Source organism: Babylonia areolata, chromosome 6 (assembly GCF_041734735.1).
Source record: "Babylonia areolata isolate BAREFJ2019XMU chromosome 6, ASM4173473v1, whole genome shotgun sequence".
NCBI classification, from domain to species: Eukaryota; Metazoa; Mollusca; class Gastropoda; order Neogastropoda; family Buccinidae; genus Babylonia; species Babylonia areolata.
The window spans coordinates 20,966,096-20,973,595 of NC_134881.1; the positions used below are offsets into that span (position 1 = coordinate 20,966,096).

Genomic DNA, 7,500 nt, shown 5'->3' on the forward strand with positions numbered 1-7,500 from the left:
TTCGTCTCAGTGTTCCCTCTTCTGTTGGGGTTTTGTCTCCCGAGCTGTGTGGGTTGTTTCTTTGTCTGCTTTTCCTTCCTTCCTCCCTTCTTTTTTTCTTTCTTTCTTTCTGTCTCTGTTTCTTTCTTTCTTTCTTCCATTCATTCTTTGTTTTTCTTTGTTTTCCTTTTTATCTTTGTTTTCCCTTTCTTTGTTTCTTTCTTTCTTGCCCTCTTTCTTTCTTTTCCTTCTTTCTTTCTTTTCCTTATTTTTTTTATTTTCCTTTATTTTTCTTTCTGTCTTTCTTTGTTTTTTTCCCTACTTTATTTCCTTCGTTCCTTTCTTTCTTTCCGTCTTTCTTTCTATCTTTGTTTTACTTTTTTTTTTTTTTTTTTTTTTTTTGCTTTGTTTCTTCCTTGTTCTTGTCTGCATACGCCATTAAATACATCACCCAATTGGTCAAAAGATGTGGTGGGGGAGGGGACATACGTGTGTGGGTGTGGGTGGGTTGGTGTTAGGAGGGGGAAGCGCGCGCGAGCAACGTTCGTGCCTGTGTGTATGTGTCAGTCTGTCGGTGCGACAGAAAGAGAACAGACGACTTGGAAATGGCGTGCACTGAGGGAGGGATTGGGGTGGGGGACTTTGGGGGAGAGGGGGGTGTAGATGGGCTGGATGGGGCGGAGATTGATACAAGGCGCAGTGCCGTTTGTCATCGTCTGTGCTTGTCGCGCTAATTTGTAATAAAGGAAGAGACAAGGGAAGTGGAGAAGTGGGGGTTTTGTTTAACGTCTCGTCACACTGTCTGGTGATTTATAGACATAGATATTTTGTTAAGTGTTAGTTTTCCACATTTGAATGTTCTCGTGTAAAGGTAAGTAGATGAGTGAGGCTGGAGGAGAAGGGCGCGGGGAGTTGTATGGTGAGCTGGGGGAAACAGGGTGGATGGAGGATGGAATGCAAAAAATAAAAAATAAAAAAAATAAAAAATAAAATAGAATAAAATAAAAAATAAAGCCTGCCGTTTCAGACAAAGGTTTACAATAATGTCAGGTTACGTGGACATGCTCTCTCTCTCTCTCTCTCTCTCTCTCTCTCTCTCTCTCTCTCTCTCTCTCTCTCTCTCTTTGCCTGCCAGTTTGTCAGCCTGATTGCCTGCCTGCCAAAGGTTCAAAGGATTCAAATATCATTTATTCGGAGAAACCCGATTTGGGTACAAAGAAACACAACAAAGAAACAAAAAAACAGTCCCATACCATCGAGACGTACAATCGCACGATGGAAAAAAACAACAACAACAAAAAAAAGAAGCGAAAAACGAGCAGGCAAAAAAGGTGATACAAAGTGCACAATCATTTGCGCACCACTGCACGATCATGACAAGAAGAAGAAAAATACCACGATATAAACAAACACCGCGAAACCCACGGAACAGAAAACCTGCAACACACACACACACACACACACACACACGCACATGCACACACGCAAATAAACAATCACCCATTCAATGTATCTCCGGGGAGAGCAAAAAAAAAAAAAAAAAAAAACCCTGGAAAAGTATTACTTGTAGCGTTTAGTCTGTCAGTTTACGTGGATAATTATGTGTCACTCTGCCTGCCAGTCTATTAGCCTGATTGCCTGTCTGCCTGTCTGTCTGTCTGTCTGAGTGGGTGGCTGTGAAACAGATACGCTCACGCACAGGTGGTCCAAGGCCAATCAGATGTTGAAGATTTCCATTTCCGCCACCCGTCCACCAGAACTGAGTATTCAGCAACCGAGAAAGCCGTGCAAGATTCTCATTGGCTGCCTGGTCTGGTCTCTGCCCCTGCAGTTGATTGCATCTCTCTGAGTCTGACTCTCTGTCTCCGTCTCTCTGTCTCTGCCTCTCTCTCTCTCTCTCTGTCTGTCTGTCTGTCTGTCTCTCTCTCTCTCTCTCTCTCTCTCTAATGTGTGCGCTAATTGTAATAGGCAGCAAAGTGTGTGGAAGAGAAGGCTGTGCCCAGATCTTAATCCTTGAAAGAAAAACGATTTGAGTTCTGAGTTCTCTCTCTCTCTCCCCTCCCCCCCCCCCCCCCTCTCTCTCTCTCTCTCTCATTACCGGTTGTATCTTAACAAAAGTCGATAGATAGAATGAGTGATTATTTCTTTAATGATGGAAGATGGATAGATAGGTAGACAGATAGATAAGAAAGAAAGGAAACATACGCAGTAACCATGCGGAGGGAGAGAGAACGCGTGTATGTGAGGGGTAGGGGGGGATGGAAGAGAGAGAGGGGGGGGAGGAGGGGGGGGGGGCAAGGGGAATGGGAGAATCTCAAGGGACACGACCCAATCTTCTCAGCTGCAGTAATTACTGCCCTTGAGCAGAACTCTTGATTCGTTTTTATTTTTTCCCCCCAATTCTGTGTCCCGTTTTTGTGCATCCCTCTACTACACGTTAGATGAAGAACTGTAGGTAAGATCCGGAAGCGACGAGGATGCAAGGTGTTGCACTTGCTGTCAAGTTAGATCCGGCCTGGATTTTTCTTCTTCATTTTTTATTTGTTTGTTTCTTTCTTTTTTTCTTTTCTTTTGTTTTCTTTCTTTCTTCCCGTCTTTCTTTCTTTTCTTTCTTTCATTCTTTCTTTCTTTCTTTTTTCCTGTCTTTCTGTCTTTCTTTTTTTTCTTTCTGTCTTTCTTTCCCCTTCATTTTCTTCCTTTCATCCTTTCCTTGGGTTTGTTAGCTTCTTTTTTTTCTTTCTTTTTTTTAAATTTTATTAGAATGCTTGCTAGCGTTACGGTTTAAGCTCATTACTTAACCAAGAACTACGGAGTTGCCTTGGTTGATTTATTGTGACATTTGCTCTCTCTCTCTCTCTCTCTCTCTCTCTCTCTCTCTCTCGATCGACGATCGATCGACACAAGACAAAATACCTAAATTCTGTTGAAATTGCAGCACCACTACAGAATTTTGTGTAGGCCTACCTCTTACTGATGTTAAATATGTACATTTCTCGGGGCTCCAGTCTTATATTTTAGTAAAGAACAAGAGTGGCCAAGTGTTCACATACCTTCGTGTACGTCTTAAACGCTAATTGAACATGTTCACACACACACACACACCCTCCAACCCAATTCCAATCCCACCCCCCATCCTCCACCCTGTCAAAGCGGCATGTGGCTTTGAAAACACAATGCTGTGTTTGCTGCAACTTTCATCTCACACACTTCTTCTGTCTACCATAATACATACAGCGGGGTCACTTCGTCGCATACAAACTGCTCCCATTGTGTGATTCTGTCCTCGTCCGGCCGGCGCCATTCACACGGCAGAAGAACTGCAGTCAAGACTTCCGCTTACATGGTAAGTCTCGTTTTTTAACCTTTCAGTTCCACCTCACCGCGAGCCTCCCAGCGGACAACATCAGACAGGTGGGAAAGGTTTTGATCGCAGACTTGATAAAAGACGGGAAAAGAGGGAGGAGCAGGAGGAGCAGTAAACAGGGGAGGGAACTGCTTCCAGATGGACGGGGAGAGAGAGAGAGAGAGAGAGAGAGAGAGAGAGTTCAATAAACAAAGCAACAAAAGCGTGGAGGAAGTGTCGAGACAAGGAAAAAAGAACACAGAGGCGGGCTTCAACAACACACTCAAAGGAAGAACAAAAGCTCGCTGGCATTTTAAAATGACGGTTTGTCAGACGACGAAGAATGAAAGTTTTTCTGTAAGAGAAGAAACAATGCTTGGGGGTAGGCGTAAGGGGGGTGGGAGGGTGCTGTAGGGGAGAATGAAGGGGGTGGACGGAAAGACATAATGGAGCCATGTATGACTTACGGGGAAACTGCGACTGGGTTTTTCTCTCTTGCGATCTTCCGATACAGCTGCCACGCGCTACACACGCCGTATTAGTACCAAGCCAAGGTTTGACAGCATTCACCGCTAACATTCTGGGGTGGAGAAGAATGATCCAGAGACTGGGGAAGAAAAAAAAAACAGCCACGAAATAGCACAGAATCACTGCTAACACACACACACACACACACACTCTCTCTCTCTCTCTCTCTGCATGTGGATGTTCCTTTTGTTTAAAGCACCTGCTCACACGCATGTTCACGTGCGCAAACATGTGATTGTCCTCAAGTTCGTTTATGCGTAGGTGCACGTGCGAAAGCTTCCACCGGCGAAACGCGTTCGCACAGTTACGTAGCGCCCACACAGAATCTGTTGTTTCACACGCTGACACGTGATTGCGTGCACGCGCACGTGCTGAAAGAGAAGGAAGAGAGGGACGTGGACGGGGGGGAGGGGGGGGGGGGGGGGTGAGTGAAGGAGGAGGGGGCGACGACGAAAGAGAACTCTCTCAACCAAAAAGTCGACAAATCTTTTTGTTGTTGTTGTTGTCAATCTTCTTCTTCTTCTTCTTCTTATTATTATTATTTTATTATTATGTCTGATTCATAAGGAGTCACACGTGATGATGGGTTCGCTTCTATTGATGAATTTACTGATTTGGATCTGTATCATCAGTTATCAGTGCATCTTCCCCCCCCCCCCCACCCCCCACCCCCACCCCATTTTGCATTTTATTCCGCTTGACTTTTGTCCTTTAATTCATTCTTATTTCATTGTATTCACTTCTTTGAATCTGAATCAGAACTGTAGGAAGAAAGACGCGGTTTGGCTGAAAGGGAATTTGGGGTGAAGAATAAAATGGAAATAGTGTGACCTGGTTCCAGGCCAGGTCGTCTGCCTGCCCCCTCTTTCTCCCCGTCCCCCCCTCCCCCACTGGTAACTTTAGACTGAGTTGCCGTACTCCTCCCGTTTGACCTTGGGACAGAAAAGCATCGATCAAGAGGATGTGTCCTCGCCGTGGCCGAGGGTTGAGCAGTCCCTATCAGTAACCTTCGTCTTCCGCCCATATCTCTTCGCTCCGTCACTTGACGAAGGGGGAAAGAATGAGTGGAAGAAGTAGACAGGTTATCTATTTTGTTCCCTGTGTCTGGAATGAGACAAAGAAGCGGACTTTTTTTTTTACTATTTGTCTTCGTCTCTCTCTGTCTCTCTCTCTCTCCCTCCCTCCCTCCCCCCCCCCTCTCTCTCTCTCCCTGCCTCCCTCCCACTCTCTCTCTTACTCTCCCTCCCTCTCTCTCTTCCTCCCTCCCTCTCTCTCTCTCTACCTCCCTTTCTCTCTCTCTCTCCCTCCCTCTCTCTCTCCCTCCCTATCTCTCTCCCTGCCTCCCTCTCTCTCTCCCTCCCTCCCTCCCTCCCTCCATTTTGTCATTGAACGGAACTATTTATTTCAAGGTCTGTTAGAGCGTAACCGTCCGCACAAAATCGTATCAGGGAAGAAAGCTTTTACAGTCCACCACTACCATCACCACCACCACCAACAATAACGACATCAAACATGAATTACAACAACAGCGACAACAACAACAGCTGTAGCAACAACAACGACAGCAAACTAGAAGTTTTTCCACGGCTGGGATTCAACCCCACAGTTGGGGGGGGGGGGGGGCATCTCCTCAGGGATTCTACCGCCAGTCCATGATTATAGCACTTTCGCGTGGTATCCCAAAGCTGCATGGCTGGAATGGTAATCAGTAATCAATATCAAGCTCATCGACTTTGTAACTGCATAGCACATAAATGAGACGTGTGAAGAAGCCAGTGTAGCAAATTTGAGCTCTGTCAGTTATGTAACGTATTTGTATTTCTCTTTTTTGTCACAGCAGATTTCTCTGTGTGAAATTCGGGCTGCTCTCCCCAGGGAGAGTGCGTCGCTACACTGAGAGCGCCACCCTTTTTTTGTATTTTTTTCCTGCGTGCAGTTTTATTTGTTTTTTTTCCTATCGAAGTGGATTTTTCTATTGGATTTTGCCTGGGACAACCGCGTTCCGTGAGCATTGTTCGGCAATTGTTGTCTAACAAACGGCGCGGCGGGGTGAGAGTGGGGAGGGGGGGGGGGGATGATGGGGGTTGGGGGGGGGGGGGTGCAAACTAACAAACAAACAAACAACACACGTTATGAGCCACTTGGACTTGTGATGATGATTCCGCCCGTAACACATTTCAAGTAACGGCCTTCCCAGTGTTACCGCTGCTAACGTAACACGGTCCTCCTAGTGTCAGAAGGTCGATTATGTTTTCAATCTCAGCACAAATTTGGTTAGATTTCGCCCTGAAGCTGTTGGAATCATCACGAAATGTCCTGTTCATTTTGCTTTCTTTCCAAACATTGCAGGAACCAGGGTGATAGAGAGGCTAATTTTGTTTTCGCGGAATGGCAGATTCTCTTTTGATAAGATCAGCTCCGCTTCAATGTGCTTTGGGTGAATGTCCAGAAATTAGGCTTTCCATTTTTTTTTTTTTTTTAGAATGATGTGGAAACTTCTATGATTGTTAGTGATTTGCATGGGGGTTTTGTGGTCGCTTTCGGCTATCTTTGTTTGAGTGTGAGTTACAGTTTGTGTATCGTGTGTGTCTTGTCGTTTGTTTGTTATTTTTCTTTTGATTTTTGTTTTGTTTTCTTTTGGTTTTTTTTTTTACGACTGTAGCATTGTTCGTGATTTGTGAAACATGTATATGCATTACTCGCACGTGCGCGCGAGCACTGTTTCATGTACTTATGTTTCCGTCCAACCTCTTATTAATTTACAAATAGACTCTGTGTGTGTGTGTGTGTGGGTGAGTGTGAGTTCCTCGCTGTCTCTGTCTCTTCTCTGTCTCTACCTTCTCTGTCTCTATCTATCTGGCTATACACCTTCCCTATTCAGTCGCAAAATCTGAGCAGTGTGAACTCCGCTGACTCAACGCGTGGTCGTCCCAGCGCATGTTTATAATAAGCCAGCGAGCGCATGCGCGAACGTGCACATTAATTCAGCTCCTATATATATATATATATCTGTTTTACAAGTTTCATGTGCACGCATATAAAGCCTCCACCCTGACCCCCCCACCACCGACCTACACCCCCACCCCCCAAAAAAAGTTTCCAATTCAACGTTATGGACGGTGATGGGTATTACTTCACATCCCTGTAATGGAGCCTGAAACAAATGACTCGCCCCCTCTGCGTTATACACCCGACGACCAGGACAGAAACACTCTTCGCTGTGGTGGACTTTATATATATTTTCGGTGTCGGTAAAAAAAAAAAAAAAGAAAAAAAGCGAACTACGGGAAACCCCCCCCGAGATATTTTATTGTCCCAGGTTCCCCTCTCTGTGTGTGCGGCTCCCATTTCTCTGGAGTGGGTGGAAGGCTTGGGGGGTTGGGGAGGGGGAGGAGGGGGTGGGGGCGGGGCACATAACAGTTGGGAGGGTCATAAACAGGCTGCTCAGTTCTGTGAAAGGATGAATCCTTTTTTTTTTTCTTTTTTTTCTTTCCCGTGTAGCTCGGACGACATTGGATCCAATCAATCCTGTTTGTGTGCACAGGACCATTTTATTATATATATGGTGTTGGTTTTTTTTTTTATATAAAGTTGTTGTTGTTTGTTATTGTTGTTGTTGTTGTTTTATTTGCCTGTGTTTTTGTTAGTGT

The 7,500-nt window shown here is 45.2% G+C and overlaps 1 protein-coding gene across 1 annotated transcript in view; it reads left to right on the forward strand.

The window, feature by feature from the left end:
• LOC143283468 (cubilin-like) overlaps nucleotides 1–7,500 on the forward strand; it is a 210,814-nt gene that overhangs the window by 25,648 nt on the left and 177,666 nt on the right. The gene's annotated exons all lie outside the window — the stretch shown is intronic.